Below are 18,281 nucleotides of genomic sequence, written 5' to 3'. Positions count from 1 at the left end.
TACTCAGGTGGCTGAGTCAGGAGAATCACTTGAACCTAGGAGGTGGAGGTTGCAGTGAGCTTAGATCGTGCCATTGCACTCAAGCCCAGGCGATAGTGAGAGACTCCGTCTCAAAAAAAAAAAAAAAAAGGAAGACAATTTATTTAACGCTGTAATGATCTGTGTAGTAAAGAGAGCAATTACTGTATTGATACTCAAATACCTGTCAGTTATTTACTTCTAATTTGGAAATGGTATGTCTAATTTGAGAAATTACAACTGTTAATTAAATAATGAAATTATATGATCAGGAAGCTACAAAATAGTCTCCCAATTTTCTCCTGGTTTATTTTGAAATGTGCACCTATAATCCCTAATCTTATATTTATCTGTGATTGGAGGGCTGGAAATAACTGGGAATAAGACATCATTTGAGAGGTTAAGCATGAAGTATAGGAAGCATGCAGGATAAAAATAAGCATTAGATGATTCATAATTTATAACATGGGGAATAAGAATTATTAGAAGTTGAATGTGGAAGATGAAGCTTGAAATAAAATGTTTATTTTGTTCTGAATTAAATAAACCATGATTATTCACAGTGCAGTAAGTGTGTATTATCTGTTTGATATTTTCATATTACAGTTTTGGTAGTGCTCTTCAGTCTGTGAAATCTTCTTTGGGTGGAAATGATGAACTGTCAGCTACTTTCTTAGAAATGAAAGGACATTTCTACATGCATGCTGGTTCTCTGCTTTTGAAGATGGGTCAGCATAGTAATGTTCAATGGCGAGCTCTTTCTGAGCTGGCTGCATTGTGCTATCTCATAGCATTTCAGGTAAGTCTTCCACTTGTAGGAGCAATTGACATTTCACTGAGTCTTGATGTGTTTTAAATGAAGGTGTGCTCTGGTATGTAATGACAGGATGTGAACAAACCTGTGGAATTAAAGTTAAAATGAAATAGTCAATTTGATACAGTGGAAAATAACTAAGCATACACAGTACTGGTGAGGCTGGTGAAACAGGGATGTTGAGTGCACTCTTGTTGAAAGCCTCCATAGCCATGATTTGTTTGTAGACAGATTTGAAGAGTTTAATGTTTTTACTCTGCGATTTTTGGGAACATGATAAAGATGTAATCTCGTATTATGGGTAAAGCTTGATTCAAAAAGATGTGTTACTTGGACAAAATCCTAATAAGTAGATGTAGGGCAGTGGCTTTATAACCTATGATAGAAGAATATGATTGCAATTTAACATGTTAATTGAAAAACATGTATATAACATTTATGACTGTATTGTGTATATGTAACAGTATATCTATTAATCTTGAAAACATAAAACCTTTTCTTATTTTTTATTTTTTTATTTTTTTTGAGACCAAGTCTCTCTCTGTCGCCAGGCTGGAGTGCAGTGGCGTGATCTCGGCTCACTGCAACCTCCACCTCCTGGGTTCAAGTGATTCTCCTGCCTCAGCCTCCTGAGTAGCTGGGACTACAGGTCCGTGCTACCACGCCCAGCTAATTGTTTGTATTTTTAATAGAGACGGGGTTTCACCATGTTGGCCAGGATGGTTGCAATCTCTTGACCTCGTGATCTACCTGCCTTGGTCTCCCAAAGTGCTGGGATTACAGGCGCGAGCCACTGCGCCTGGCCTTTTTTGAGACAGAGTCTCGCTCTGTCGCCCAGGCTGGAGTGCAGTGGCACGATCTCGGCTCACTGCAGGCTCCGCCTCCCGAGTTCATGCCGTTTTCCTGCCTCAGCCTCCCGAGTAGCTGGGACTACAGGCACCCGCCACCATGCCTGGCTAATTTTTTTTTTGTTCTTTTAGTAGAGACGGAGTTTCACCGTGTTAGCCAGGATGGTCTCAATCTCCTGACCTAGTCATCCACCCGCCTCGGCCTCCCAAAGTGCTGGGATTACAGGCGTGAGCCACCACTCCCGGCCTTTTTTTTTTTTTTTTTTTAATGAGCTTGCATAACTTTTGAAAGGAAAAGAAATAAGCAGTCTTCCAAAAAAGCATTAAACCTGGCTTAGAAAAATGATTGTTAATTTTAGAGAAGGATTTTTTGCTTGGGGAGGGAAAAAAAGGATTCATTACTTTTAGAGAAGGCCCCTCCTTCTAATATAAATCTTTTTTTCTTTTTGAGACGGAGTTTTGCTCTCGTTGCCCAGGCTGGAGTGTAATGGCGCCATCTGGCTCACTGCAACCTCCACCTCCCAGGTTCAAGTGATTGTCCTGCTTCAGTCTCCCAAGTAGCTGGGATAACAGGCACGCGCCACCACCCCCGTCTAATTTTGTATTTTTAGTAGAGACGGGGTTTCTCCATGTTGGTCAGGCTGGTCTCGAACTCCTGACCTCAGGTGATCTGTGCGCCTCGGCCTCTCAAAGTGCTGGGATTACAGGCAGTGAGCCACCATGCCCTGCCTAATATAAATCTTTTTATTTTTATTTGAGACAGAGTCTCACTCTGTCACCAGGCTGGAGTGCAGTGGCGCAATCTCAGCTCACTGCAACCTGTGCCTCCTGGGTTCAAGTGATTCTCCTGCTTCAGCCTATCATGTATCTGGGATTACAGGCACACACCACCATGCCGGGCTAATTTTTTGTATTTTTTAGTAGAGACGGGGTTTCACCATGTTAGCCAGGATGGTCTCGATCTTCTGACCTCGTGATCCACCCGACTCGGCCTCTCAAAGTGCTGGGATTACAGGCATGAGCCACCGAGCCTGGCCTGTAAATCTTTTAAAAGCACCATTGATAGACAGTTCACATGTTAAGTACTAATATTTAAAATGCTCAGTAGAAACTTCTGTGTTCGTAAGGAATGGATTAGTGAAAATTAATGGATTTAGTGAGGTTCACTAGGTAATACAAACATTAAAAGTTTCTTATAGAAATTCTCGAGTAACTGATAGTTCTTATTTTTATTTATTTTATTTTTTTTGAGACGGAGTCTCACTCTGTCGCCCAGGCTGGAGCACGGTGGCACGACCTCGGCTCACTGCAAGCTCCGCCTCCTGGGTTCACACCATTCTTCTACCTCAGCCTCCCGAGTAGCTGGGACTACAGGCACCCACCACCACGCCCGGCTAATTTTTTTGTATTTTCAGTAGAGATGGGGTTTCACCGTGTTAGCCAGGATGGTCTCAATCTCCTGACCTCATGATCCGCCCACCTTGGCCTCTCAAAGTGCTGGCATTACAGGCATGAGCTACCGCGCCCTGCCAATAGTTCTTATTTTTAATGGAAACTTTAAAATTTATCTGTCTGTGTGTCTATTAGAGTCTTGCTGTGTCACCCAGGCTGGAGTGCAGTTGCGTAATCGTAGCTCACTGTAACGCTGAACTGGGCTCGAGCTTCCCAGAGTTCTGGGATTATAGGTGTGAGCTACTGTGCACAGCCTAAAATTTTCTGATATGTAGTTTTGGGAGGCAGAGTCTCACTCTTGTTGCTCTGGCTGGAGTGCAGTGGCACGATCATAGCTCACTGTATCCTCGAACTCCTGGGCTCAAGCGATCCTCTCCTGCTTCAGCCTCAGCTCAGTAGCTGGGACTACAGGTGCCTGCCACCATGCCTGGCTACATTGTTAAATTTTTTGTAAAGACAAGGTCTTGCTATGTTTCCCAGGCTGGTTGGTCTTGAACTCCTGGCTTCAAGTGATCCTTCTGCCTTGCCCTCCCAAAGTGCTGGGATTACAGGTATGAGCCACCACACCTGACTGTGAACTTTTAATAATAAAAAGTTAGTTTCCCTCTTAATCCATTCACTCAGGTCTCCTTTCCTAGATGACAACTACTGTTAGGAGTTTCTTGGGTGTTCAGAAATATTTTTTGCATATGCAAATGTGCAATACATTCTTTCTCTGCTTTTAAAAAATATTGTGCCTCAATGTGGGTGTGCTTTACCTATTGCCAGATGCCTTGCTTTTCTAAATGTTTCTTCATTGTTCCACTTCAGCACAGAGATACCTACCTCAGTCTTTAACTACCACATATTTCTGTAGAATGAATATATAATAGAAACATCTTAGATGCTTGTATTTTATTTTATCAGTTTATTTTAAAGCTCAATGATCAAATGATTATAAGCATAAAATGTAGGTTATGTGCTGGCATTTGGGTATTTAAGAATTGGCTGACTTTTATGGCAAGATTTTCAGACTCTTAATCAGAGGAATACTGTGGTTCTAGTAAGTACATCTGCATTGCAGCTAGGTATTTAACAAAGTATCTTGAAACCTTTTAGTTAAGATGAGGAAATAGCCAGGCGCGGTGGCTCACGCCTATAATCCCAGCACTTTGGGAAGCTGAGGTGGGCGGATCACTTGAGGTCAGCAGTTCGAGACCATCCTGACCAACATGGTCAAACCCGATCTCTACTAAAAATATAAAAATTAGCCACACATGGTGGCGGGTGCCTGTAGTCCCAGCTACTTGAGGGGCCGAGACAGGAGAATTGCTTGAAACCAGGAGGTGGAGGTTGCAGTGAGCCAAGATATTGCCGCTGCAGCACTCCAGCCTGGCGACAGAGCTAGACTCCATCTCAAAAAAAAAAAAAAAGGAAATAGTGAATTGAGATGATTTGATTGAGTGGATTCACAACTAATTAACTGGTCACAAATTCAACTGTTGAATAATTTTGTAAAAGAGGCCGGGTTTATGAATTGAGGTCAGTTTGAAAACAAAAAGAATGATGTCAACATTTTGTTTATTTTGTGTGCTCTTTTCAACATATAGATGACAAACTTTGACATGATGTTTAGAAAACTTGTGAGTAAAAGGATAGCCGATACGAATATTTCTAAAATTCAAAATCAGAAGCTTTTAGGTTCATAAATCATATATTTTGAAAAATGAGCATGTTTGGAAAGAATTATATACACATGGTTTAAAATTCTGGCGGCTCTTAAGAATATGCTATGAAGACTCCTTTCTGTTCCCTAGTTATTTACTTTCTTCACTCCCAAAGAAACTAATGTTATTGCTTTCTTGTGTATTCTTCAGGAAATGTTGTATGCATCTCCAAGTAAACACACATACATCCCCTGTCTTTAAAAGAAGGAGGAAAACATTTGAAGATTGCATTTACTTTATTTCCATTAACTGTATCTTGGAGATATGTCCATGTCAGTATATATAAAGGGCATTCTCATTAGTTTGGATGCTTGCATATTATTCTATTGTGTGGATGTACTGTAGCTTTGGAGTTTTTAAAACCAGGGTCCTAAAACCAGGACATTAGCTTGCTTTTACTTTTTTTTTTTAATGCTACTTCAAGTAATTTAGCAATGATTAACTTGTGCCATGAATTCCTGAAAGAATTGCAGTATCAAAGTATATCTGTGCATTTATAATTTTTAGAGCTGCTGCCAAATATCTAACCCTAAAGAGGTTGTATCAAATTACATTTCCACCACCAATTAAGAAAGTGGTGATAGAATTAAAAGCCGATGCTCTAGTCACCCATATAGTTACTTTTGGCATGTTTCTAGTAAGTGGGCATTGCCTATGACTGGACATTTTCAGTGATGGACATTCATTACTTTTCAAGATAGCCCAGTGCATCTTTAGGTGGTTTGGCTCTTGGTACTTCCTTATATAGAATAAAAATATTCTTCAAGTCTTCTACCTGTTGGTCTTGTTTCTTCTTTTGATGATTGCTTTTATAAAATAATTTTAATATTTGAAGGCAGCTGTCATGTCTTCCCTTCACCATTCTATTGATCATGTTTTTTTGTTTTCACAGGTTATTACATTAGGATCTCTTTAATTTCCTGGTTGTCCCATTTATTCCAGTGCTATCCCATATTATCCATACTCTGAAAATGTGTTATCTACAATGTGGCATTTCCAAGTGTCATTTCACCTGTACTTTTTAAAGTAGGGTGTCATATCTACTCAGATAGGACAACATCTGCTGTTGTCCTATTTATGCAGGGTAGAAAAGTAATGTAATTAAATTTTCCATTTCTCTGAATATAACATGAATGTGCTTTTAGTAGAAACTAATTTCTCAGAACTGCTCCGTGTATGCTTTTTTTTTTTTTTCTTTTTTTTGGAGATAGGGTCTCACTCTGTCTCCCAAGCTGGAGCACAGTGGCATGATCATGGCTCACTGCAGCCTTGATCTCCTGGATTTAAGTGATCCTCCTGCCTCAGCCTCCTGAGTAGCTGGGACCACAGGTGTGTGCCACCACGCCTGGCTAATTAAAAACAACTTTTTTTAGAGATAGGGTCTCACCGTGTTGTTCAGGCTGGTCTTGAACTCTGGGCTCAAGCGATCCCCCCACCTTGGCCTCCCAAAGTGCTGGGATTACAGGTGTGGGCCACCATGTCTGGCTGCTCTTTTTTTTTTTTTTTTTTTTTTTTTGAGATGGAGTCTCACTCTTTCACCCAGGCTGAAGTGCAGTGGCACGGTCTTGGCTCACTACAACCTCTGCCTCCCAGGTTCAAGCTATCCTTGTGCCTCAGCCTCCCAAGTAGCTGGAATTAATAGATGTGTGCCACCACGCCTGGCTCTTCGTTTTTTTAAAATTATTTTTAGTAGAGACTGGGTTTCACCATGTTGGCCAGGCTGATGTCGAACTCCTGACCTCAAGTGATCAGCCCACCTTGGCCTCCCAGAGTGTTGGATTACAGGTGTGAGCCACCACGCCTGTACCTGGCCTGTCTTTCATAGGTTATATAAATTCCTTGGTTCCCAGTTTTTGCAGTCTTTTCCAATTCAGTTTAATTAATGGTTAACTGTTTATTCATTATCAAAAAAAGTACAGTGTAATAGATAAGACCATGTTACTATTAGAAGTATGGGTATCATCAAATTAAGATTTTTGATTCTAAAATTATTAGGTTCCAAGACCAAAGATTAAATTAATAAAAGGTGAAGCTGGACAAAATCTGCTAGGAATGTTGGCCTGTGACCGACTGAGCCAATCAGGTAATAGTAATATTAAACTAATTTGATTTAAAAAGAAAAAGGAATTTCTGTTAAGGCATGTCTTATGATAAAATCTTCATCTGTCCAGGAGATAATTTGTCAAAATTATTTTTTTGCCGTATCAGTTAAGAGCAATAGGTATGGAAGAGATGTGAAGAAATAGCACATTCTTTAAAAAAAATGAATATTTGATATTGTGTGTTCCTAGGTGGAGAGGATTTCTTAACTCTTTCTTTATCTGGCTGCTAGAGCCTCTGTCCTGAATATTTAGTCACTTCCTGAACTAAGTATAATTATTGATTTGCCAACCATTTAACACCAGCTGATTCTAAAAACACTGCTGTGGGGATATAAAGATGAAGAAGATATGGATCTGTCTTAAAGAGCTGAGAGCATAGTGAGGAAGATAGAAGATATATACTTACCTTGTATTAGGCTCTTGGAATTTGTGGATTTTTTCCCCCATTTTTGGCTTGGGATGAATCCTAAAGATCTGTTGCATATTACCTGTGATTTTGCTAAGATACAAACTTTAAGGTAGTTAGGTGGCCATTGAATCAAGCAGTGAACTGAAGAAACATAATGCTTTCTATAAGGAGCAGTTTTGATATAAAGTTGGATGAATTTTGTAAAGAGCACAAGATGTAATATTAAAGTTATTATAAGCTTTGGTATATAGTTAGGCTGTTGGCCAAAGCTCACATTGCTCTTTTATTCCATAGCCCACTTTTTTTGTGGGAGTTAGGCTTTCAATCCTTAAAGTGACTTTCTACTTTTTTCCTTTTCTCTTTTTCTTCTACCCTTGCAGGGCTCTCATAAGTGCCTTTGCATGGTGTCACAGTTAGATAAAAATTGCCTATATTTTTTTTATGTCTTTGATCTGGGCATCCCAAGGGTGCCTCTGTAAGTGTGCTGAGACACAACTGTGTAGTGGTAACCAAACCTAATTGCCCAGCAGAATTAACTCGAAGGAGGGTTTTTAAAAAAAGTTCAATTGAAATATAATTCGTATACCATACGCTTCACCCATTTAAAGTGTACAGTTCAGTGGGTTTTAGTATGTTCATAGAGTATTACCATTGTCACGACAATCAGTTTTAGAAGATTTTCATCACTCCATGAGGAATTCCGTACCTATTAGCAGTTACTCCCCATTTTACTCAAACCTCTCAGCCTTGGCAACCGCTAATCTGTTTCTGTAGGTTTGCCTATTCTGAACATTTCACATAAGTGGAATCATATAGTATGTGGTCTTTTGTGACTGGCTTCTTTCATTTAGCAAGGTTTTCAAGGGTCATCTGCGTTATAGCATGTATCAGTACTTTATCCGAGGACTATGATTTTTTGATTGCTTACTGTAAACCTATGGAATAAAAATCTCTGGCAAAGAGGCCTGGAAATAATTCTTTTTTTTTTTTTTTTTTTTTTTTTTCCTGAGACAGAGTCTCACTCTGTCGCCCAGGCTGGAGTGCAGTGGTGTGATCTTGGCTCACTGCAAGCTCTGCCTCCCGGGTTCACGCCGTTCTCCTCCCTCAGCCTCCCCAGTAGCTGGGACTACAGGCGCCCGCCACCATGGCTGGCTAATCTTTTTTTTTGTATTTTTAGTAGAGATGGAGTTTCACTGTGTTAGCCAGGATGGTCTCGATCTCCTGACCTCATTATCTGCCCAGCTTGGCCTCCCAAAGTGCTGGGATTACAGGCATGAGCCACCGTGCCCAGCCGGAAATAATTCTTAAAAGCTGTTTAAAGGAGGATTCTGATCAGCCAGATTTAGAAATCAGTGTATCAGATCAGAGAATAAGAGCTTGTCCCTGTTCTCCTATGGCCACTTAAATCCAGACCTTTTCATCTAAAATGCAAATATGTTTGGCATTTTTCATACACATTCCTGTCTTTTTTCCCCCTTCTGCTGTCTTCTGTAGATACTGAGAATATTAAACCTGTACTCTTTTCATTTTCTACATAAGCACCCGTTTTGTTGTCCAGCTGTATTTTTTGGGTTGGAGGGTTAGGTCTGCAATAATCATGTTATTTCCCCTTTGGGTATACAAATGAGACAATGTGAGCAAATACAATCTGTATTTTTAAAGTGATGGAAATAAATTTTTTTTTCAGGGCACATGTTGCTAAACTTAAGTCGTGGCAAGCAAGATTTTTTAAAAGAGGTTGTTGAAACTTTTGCCAACAAAAGCGGGCAGTCTGCATTATATGATGCTCTGTTTTCTAGTCAGTCACCTAAGGATACATCTTTTCTTGGTAGCGATGATATTGGAAACATTGATATACAAGAACCAGAGCTTGAAGATTTGGCTAGATATGATGTTGGTAAGTTATATGTTTCAGAGGAAACGGTCTGTGTCTTAATTCTTATAAATTGCCCATAATCTTATTACCCAGAAATAATGACTTAATATTTTTCTGTATTCCTTTCGTGTGTGGGTTGGGCTGGGGGGAGTTTGAATGTGGTGCTGTGGGGGTGGCATGTAGTTTTTGTTGTTGTTGTTGTTTTTGAGACCAAGTTTTGCTCTTGTCCTCCACGCTGGAGTTCAGTGTTGCAATCTCGGCTCACTGTAACCTCTGCCTCCCGGGTTCAAGTGATTGTGCTGCCTCAGTCTCCCAAGTAGCGGGATTACAAGTGCCCGCCACCACGCCCGGCTAATTTTTTGTATTTTTAGTAGAGACGGGGTTTCATCATGTTGGTCAGGCTGGTCTCAAACTCCTGACCTCAGGTGATCCACCTGCCTTGGCCTCCCAAAGTGCTGGGATTACAGGTGTGAGCCACCGCGTCCAGCCTTGTTGTATTTTGAGACAGGGTCTTGCTGTGTCACCTGGGCTGGAGTGTAGTGGCATGATCGTAGGTCACTGCTACCTTGAACTTCTGGGCTCAAGGGATTCTCTTGCCTCAGCCTCCTGAGTAGCTGGTACCATAGGCACATGCCACTCTGCCCAAATAATTTTGTTTTTTAATTGGTAGAGACAGGGTCTCCCTTTGTTGCCCAGGCTAGTCTCGAACTCCTAGCCCTAAGCCCCCCAAAGTGTTGGGATTGGGCCCGGCACAGTGGCTCATATCTGTAATCCCAGCACTTTGGGAGGCCGAGGCGGGCAGATCACCTGAGATCAGGAGTTCGAGACCATCCTGGCCAACATGGTGAAACCCCGTCTCTACTAAAAATACAAAAATTATCCGGGCGTGGTGGCATGTGCCTGTAGTCCCAGCTACTCGGGAGGCTGAGGCAGGAGAAAAGCTTCAACCCGGGAGGTGGAGGTTGCAGTGAGCCAAGATCACACCGCTGCACTACAGCCTGGGCGACAGAGCGAGACTTCATCTCAAAAACAAAAAGTGTTGGAATTATAGGCATGAGCCACTGCATCTGGCCATATTTTTCATCTAAATGGTTGTTTATGTATGATTTATCTTGCTTCCTTCATGAATTCTCTCCCATAGTCTCTGTATTAAAACTATAAATATCACTTTTATTGGCAATATAATCTTTTTTATGAAGTAGTCATAATTTGCTTGCTACTTTCTGTTATTGGGCATCCAAGTTGTTTTCAACTTTTCCACTGTTAATAATCATACTCTGATAAAAACTTCAACAAAAAGTGTCTTCATTGCAAGTTATTTCCATAGAGATACCTAAAAACAGAATTACTGAGACAAAGGACATGAACATCTTTAAGTCTTGCAAATTGCCAAAATGACAGAAAGATTATACCTCTTTATGCTTCCGGAAGCACATAACCTTTTCTTTTCTTGTCTTTTCTTTTCTTTTCTTTTGAGACAGAGTCTCACTCTGTCGCCCAGGCTGGAGCGCAGTGGCGCAATCTCGGCTCACTGCAACTTCCGCCTGCCAGGTTCAAGCAATTGTCTTGCCTCAGCCTCCCAAGTAGCTGGGACTACAGGCACGTGACACCATGCTCGGCTAATTTTTTGTATTTTTAGTAGAGACGGAGTTTCACCATGCTGGCCAGGCTGGTCTCGAACTCCTGACTGTGCATATCCTTTTCAATATTGACTTTCTTATAGAAAAACAGATTTCTTTACTGTACTGATGGATTAATATAGTGATGTTCCATTGCTTTAATGACTTAAAGGAAAACCCATTGTTTTGGGGTTTCTTATTAGGTTAGGTATTCTTTATTTGGTTTTTGTCAGTTGATTTTGGTTTATTGAGTTCTAGTCAGTGTCATTTTTTAAGATGGACTTAAACATTCTTCATCACTACTATTTTTATTAAAATTTCTAGAAATAATCAAGTGAGAATGCATTAATAAGAACATGAGATTTTGCCTAACATAGAATTCTCTCCAGCTTTGATATAGAAAAGCAGTTATATAATTAAGATATATATAATGTGAATTGCTTATGTTGGCAAAACTAATGGCACAAAGAAAAATTTCAAACCCTTAAGCCAATTTTTAAATTTGATTTTAGGTGCTATTCGAGCACATAATGGTAGTCTTCAGCACCTTACTTGGCTTGGCTTACAGTGGAATTCATTGCCTGCTTTACCTGGAATCCGAAAATGGCTAAAACAGCTTTTCCATCATTTGCCCCAGGAAACCTCAAGGCTTGAAACAAATGCACCTGAATCAATATGTATTTTAGACCTTGAAGTAAGCAAAGATTTTAACAAATTAAATATTCTGAATTTTGTTTAATTTTTTTTTACTAACTTAACTTTTCCTTAAATAAAACAGGTATTTCTCCTTGGAGTAGTATATACCAGCCACTTACAATTAAAGGAGAAATGTAATTCTCACCACAGCTCCTATCAGCCGTTATGCCTGCCCCTTCCTGTGTGTAAACAGCTTTGTACAGAAAGACAAAAATCTTGGTGGGATGCGGTTTGTACTCTGATTCACAGAAAAGCAGTGTAAGTAGTAAAACAAAAATATTGCTGTCACTTAGTGCATAGGTTTTACCAGGGATTTAATCCTCATGTGAAGATTTAACTTGTCATGTGACCCATGAACATATATGTATGTAAGCGCTGAACTGTGTATTTAGAAAGCAATTTTAGTAAATTGAACTATTTTTTAGACTTGGAAACGCAGCAAAATTGAGACTTCTAGTTCAGCATGAAATAAACACTCTAAGAGCCCAGGAAAAACATGGCCTTCAGCCTGCTCTGCTTGTACATTGGGCAAAATGCCTTCAGAAAATGGTGAGTTTTAAAGTATAAGCATTTTTAAAGAACATTACCTTAATTTTTTAGAATCATGAACTTTTCATTGAAAGTTTTTTTGTTCTGAAAACAGCAGCTTCGTCATATTATGACAGATGTGTTTTTTATTGCTGCAAAATAGTTAATGTAGTTAAATATAAGCACTTAGAGGAGCAGTACCTGGCACACAGTGAATGTTACATATTAGCTGAGCTGTTACTGTTATTCCTTAATAATTAAGTTCTGATAATTATTCAGCCTGAAAAATTAAAAAAAAATTAGCACAAGGCTTTGTAGGTAAGACCATTATAGATCTTTCTAAATATTTAAGGTGTGTTTTGTGTCACCATTAGGTGTAGATGGTCAGCCTTTTGAACAAACTGACACTACAGAAGAGGCAGGTTTCAGCTATCTAAAAATGGTAACTGTTAAAAAGTAGTTTGGATTGCTACGTTAGGGTGGTATCATTAGAAGCGTTTAAAAGTTGAGTGTAGAGGCTGGGTGCGGTGGGTCATGCCTGTAATCCCAGCATGTTAGGAGGCCGAGGTGGGCAGATCACAAGGTCAGGAGATCGAGATCATTCCTGGCTAACATGGTGAAACCCCGTCTCTACTAAAAATACAAAAAAAAAAAAAAAAAAAAAAAAAAATTAGCCAGGCGTGGTGGCAGGCGCCTGTAGTCCCAGCTACTTGGGAGGCTGAGGCAAGGGAATGGCGTGAACCCAGGAGGCGGAGCTTGCAGTGAGCCGAGATCACGCCACTGCACTCCAGCCTGGGCTACAGAGCGAGACTCTGTCTCAAAAAGAAAAAAAAGTCAGTGTAGAATGATCACTGGTATTAAAGTGGTTTAGTTATTACAGTATTTGGAAGCTGAACAAATGACTATTGAGGTACCATTTGGTTTTGACTTGAAATTTGAGCCAGTTCTTACAACTTGTAAATGAACTTCAGATCTAATCATGCGTGTTCCTTAAAGTTGTGTGCTTTTAACTTTCTTTTTTAGGGCAGCGATCTTAATTCTTTTTATGATCAACGAGAATACATAGGGAGAAGTGTTCATTATTGGAAGAAAGTTTTGCCATTGTTGAAGATAATAAAAAAGAAGAACAGTATTCCTGAACCTATTGATCCTCTGTTTAAACATTTTCATAGTGTAGACATTCAGGTAACAGAGTTCCTTTATGAATTTATTGGAGATGGGAATTTCCAGTTTATAAACAAAGACATGGAGCTATAAACTGCTTAAATTAATTGCCTTGTTATTTAATGGTAATCTTGTTTTCTAAATTCACTAGCTCTCACAAATAAGATATGACAGAGAAGAGTAATGAGATGTTTGTCTCTTAAGATCACATAAAATCTTTGGAAAATCATTTGGGTTTTATATTCTGAGTATAAACAATTTGACTAAAAACTATTCTGTGTGTTTAGGCATCAGAAATTGTTGAATATGAAGAAGACGCACACATAACTTTTGCTATATTGGATGCAGTAAACGGAAATATAGAAGATGCTATGACTGCTTTTGAATCTATAAAAAGCGTTGTTTCTTATTGGAATCTCGCACTGGTAAGTAGATGTGGTACTTGAGCTACAAGTTTTATTTATTTATTTATTTTTAAAAGATGGGGTTTCTCTGTTGGCCAGGCTAGAGTGCAGTGGCACAATGTTGGCTCACTGCAACCTCTGCTTCTCAGGCTCAAGCGATTCTTGTGCCTCAGCTCCCGAGTAGCTGGGATTACAGGCATGAGCCACCGTGCCTGGCCAAGCTAAAAGTTTTTTGTTTTAAAAACCTAATGATTTCATAAAAGCACTATTTGTATAGATTTTTCACAGGAAGGCAGAAGACATTGAAAATGATGCCCTGTCTCCTGAAGAACAAGAAGAATGCAAAAATTATCTGAGAAAGACCAAGGACTACCTAATAAAGATTTTAGATGACAGTGATTCAAATCTTTCAGTGGTCAAGAAAGTAAGTAGCAGGTTGTTGTATGTACGTTCTTACTGATAACCCACTGGTCAATGTTTTTGCGTTGGTCTTATATTTTGGTAATTTCAAAAATACTCAGTAATATGTTGTTACTAATGCACAGAAGGGATGTGTGTGTCTAAATGCTTATATTTGCTTGCTTTGTCTTAGGTTTGGTGTGTCTTTTTAAACTTGGGAATCTAGGTATATGCTCTTAAAAAGTACTTCTTGGGGAATTAGAAAAGATTTCTAAGATCAGACATTGATTTTGTTATCTTAGCAGTGTAATCAAAACAAATATAGCCTCAGGACTGATTCTTAATGAACTTTGCTGAAATTGAAAGTTGTTGCTGACATCTTAAGAGCATTTCTTCTCATCCTCATCAGCCATTATGAACGCCCTTGTTTTCTTGCTGTCAGCTGTTTGAGATTGTCATGATGATGTTAAATTATGTTCAGTCTTCTGAGTGTTTTGTTGATTAATTTGTGTTACTACTCTTTTATTAGGATTTATGTTGTCTGGTGTATTGTAGCATCTGTATTTCTGTCACCATTGAAAATCAGTTAGAAAACATCAGTAACTTATTTTGTTCACTTGGAAAAGCTTTCCAAGTTAACATTCCTCTACAGTTATCATGGTTAACAGAAGTAATAGAAAGAGCATGGACTTTAGAATCAGAAGATGTTAGATTGTACAACACTTTTCTGTGTTCATGAAGAAAAAAATTATAGAATAAAGACAAAAAAATAAAAATAATAATACAAAACAACAGAAAAACAAAGAAAAAAGATAATTAAAAAACATTTTCACGTGTATTATTATTTAAAGTGTAAAGTGCTTATTAAAGTGACAAAAATGTAAATAAGATAAAATATATCATTTTAGAGTTTTTACTTTTGGAATTTTTTGCAAACGAAAGCCCTTAATTAATGTCTTTTTAGTTGCCTGTGCCCCTGGAGTCTGTAAAAGAGATGCTTAATTCAGTCATGCAGGAACTCGAAGACTATAGTGAAGGAGGTCCTCTTTATAAAAATGGTTCTTTGCGAAATGTAGATTCAGAAATAAAACATTCTACACCATCTCCTACCAAATATTCACTATCACCAAGTAAAAGTTACAAGGTAAACAGGAAAGAATGGAATCATTTCATTGTGAAATTGTTTCTGTTCTAAGTGTTTTAAATGCTGTTTTGTTATTTTTATTTTTTTTTAGTATTCTCCCAAAACACCACCTCAATGGGCAGAAGATCAGAATTCTTTACTGAAAATGATTTGCCAACAACTGAAGGCCATTAAGGTAAGTCACTTAATTTCTCTAGCTGTACTTTTTATTCCAAGATTCCTTCCCTGGCCACTCTCTCACTTTTTTTCTGAAGCTGGTCAAAATGTCCCCCTGCCATCCAAATAGTATGGCAAGGGGACATTTTGGTCTTTTTTTTTTTTTTTAAAGACAGGGTCTTCTTCTGTTGTGCAGGCTGGAGTACAGTGGTATGATCACAGCTTACTGTGGCTTCGACCTCCTAGCTCAAGAGAGCCTCTTGGCTCAGCCTGCCACGAAGCCAGGACTACAGACAGTCACACGCCACCAGGCCCAGCTAATTGTTGTATTTTTTGTAGAGACAGGATTTTGCCATGTTGCCCAGGGTGGCCTTGAACTCCTGGCTCAAACAGTCCTCCTGCTTCAGCCTCCCAAAGTGCTGGGATTGCAGGCGTGAGCCACTGTGCCCAGCCTACATACCTCGGTCTTGACACTTTACCATATTTTGTTTTGTTTTGTTTTGAGATGGAGTCTCACTCTGTTGCCCAGTCTGGAGTGCAATGGTGCGATCTTGGCTCACTGCAAGCTCCACCTCCCAGGTTCAAGCGACTCTCCTGCCTCAGCCTCCCGAGTAGCTGGGATTACAGGCACCCGCCACCACGCCCAGCTAATTTTTGTATTTTTAGTAGACACAGAGTTTCACCATGTTGGCCAGGCTGGTTTTGAACTTCTGACCTCAGGTGATCTGCCTGCTTTGGCCTCCCAAAGTGCTGGGATTACAGGTGTAAGCCACCACGCCCAACCCTTTACCATATTTTTGAAAGTACTTTATGTGTCTCTCTCCTCATCTTCCACAAAATTTGAGACCTTCAAAGGTAGAAACTGTTTTATTTAAAATATAAGAGTTCCTGGCACAGAGAAGTTTCCTGAGTGATCGAACTGCTACACTGTACTAATCATACTCTGGTCTATGAGTTCATTCCCAGATTAGCTGTGGATTACATGTGTTTCAAATGTATAGCTAGGAATTGAAAAGCGGTCTGAGCTTCAAAAAGTCCTACTATATTTTAATACTTCCATATGAATTTGACTTAATTATGTAAGGAAATAGTTATGTATATATATCTTATTTTAACAATAGGGTTCAAAGGAGCTTGACTTTTTTGGAATTGGAAATAAAAGTAGGTTCTTTCATGCTTATCAGGCAAGAACTAAATTACTCATACTGCTAAAGTTACATCAAAGATATGCTGATGTGTGGCGATTATTACAGTGTGATCAGCAGTATTTGCAACTTAAGAGAATACTATTTGGTGGGGAAGACATTTTTGAATTTGCACAAAAATTTTGAATGTTAATTCTGTGTAGTCGTGGCCTATGACAATTACATACAATTTTGACTTAACATACAGGTTTCAGGCTCCCAGCATTGTATTCTGTGGAAGTATAGTGGAGCACTAGTCCATGAGCTTGAAAAGCTTGGTACTAGTACTGACTCTGCCATTAATTAATGATCTTGGGCCAGTCACTTCCTTTGTGACTGTTTGGCGTCTTATCTTTAAAAACGAGAGAATTATTGAAGCCAGTTCTCACCACATTGAATGTTAAAAATTACAGTTACAGCAGTGATTGCAAATTCAAAGCTCTGGTGCGGATACCAACAGTGACCATAAAGTTTTCTAGGTGATTCCACTAGTTTCTTATTTCTTGGATGTGTATGTGTAGCATCTGGACTAGGCACTGTAGATGGATGAGTGGGGGAAATTTTATTTAGCTTGAAAATTGAGATGGTTTTGGACCTCATGGTTAGGTCTTTCTGGGAAATTTTTATTTGAAACACTTGTGGAAAAAGAAAGCCGACATGCTAGATCTGTCCCTGACCTCACTTGTTAGAAGTGGTCGGATTCCTGGGCTGATACAGAGAAGTTTGAAACTTTTCAAAATTTACCTGTTTTCTGATACCACTACAATTTCTTTGGAAAAACAATTTCCTGTTAAGTGTCTGTTTTGTAAGGGGACATTTTGTAGGTTCTAGGGTTGGGTATGGTGCTGTCATTTAGTTTTCTTCAGCAGAGATCAGGTAGCCACATAGCTACACTAGACGGCATTGTATCTATCTGCCGTCTTGTCAAGGCAGCAGAGTTGGGTTAAGAAACCATTTTTGGAGTCAGATCTGGTTCAAATTCCAGCTGTTATTCCCTGCATCCCTTTCTCTCATTTTAAGATAGGAGCTAATATTGTTTACCTAACAGTGTAGATAGTATAAGAATTAAGAGTTTAAGTGCGTTGGACATATCATTATATACATAATAAATTTCTCTGCAGCTGCTACTTTTTTCCCTTTCCTGGTGGAGCATTTGAACATCACCTTGAGAATGAGTTGTATTTTGTTTCAGCACGGGGTTAAGTGAAAAGCTAATTTGGGGAGGTGATTTGGAATGTCAGGTAGTCCAGATTGCAGTGTAGAAAGAACACACTGAAAGGATGGTCAGTGTAATGTTAGAGGACTGTGAAAGTTGGGGAAAGAAATTTAGTTTCTAGGTACTTGTTTTTTTGAGCAGGGAATTGTCTTGGCTGGAGGTGAACATCAGAAAGGTTAATGTAGGCAAGTGTAGAATGGAAATGAAGGTGTGATCATTTAGGAGGTTATTTGTTTAGGTGAGAGAGTTAATGAATTAGGTTTTGTATTAATGAATGAAAATGGGAACAGATAAATTTTTAACAAATTAAGAATCATATTTTAAAATCAGCACCAGGTACCTAGAACTCATTGGCAAATAGAAACTTTCAAAAGATATAATCAGGTCCGGGCGTGGTGGGTCACACCTATAATCCCAGCACTTTGGGAGGCTGAGGTTGTGGATCACTTGAGGTCAGGAGTTCAAGACTAGCCTGGCAAACATGGTGAAACCTCATCTCTACTATTATACAAAAAATTAGCCGGGCGTGCTGGCTGACGCCTGTAA

The 18,281-nt window shown here is 39.2% G+C and overlaps 1 long non-coding RNA gene and 1 pseudogene across 1 annotated transcript; both read left to right on the top strand.

Annotated features, from left to right (window-relative positions):
• The window catches only part of LOC129047330 (ranBP2-like and GRIP domain-containing protein 4), a 56,074-nt pseudogene that overhangs the window by 12,712 nt on the left and 25,081 nt on the right, over positions 1-18,281 (top strand).
• Positions 875-4,549, top strand: LOC129057510 (uncharacterized). Its single transcript, XR_008522091.2, has 2 exons — positions 875-1,481; positions 1,813-4,549. It is a non-coding gene; the product is annotated as an uncharacterized LOC129057510 (long non-coding RNA).

This window comes from Pongo abelii, chromosome 12 (genome assembly GCF_028885655.2).
Source record: "Pongo abelii isolate AG06213 chromosome 12, NHGRI_mPonAbe1-v2.0_pri, whole genome shotgun sequence".
NCBI lineage: Eukaryota > Metazoa > Chordata > Mammalia > Primates > Hominidae > Pongo > Pongo abelii.
This window is presented reverse-complemented; position numbering and strand designations above follow the sequence as displayed.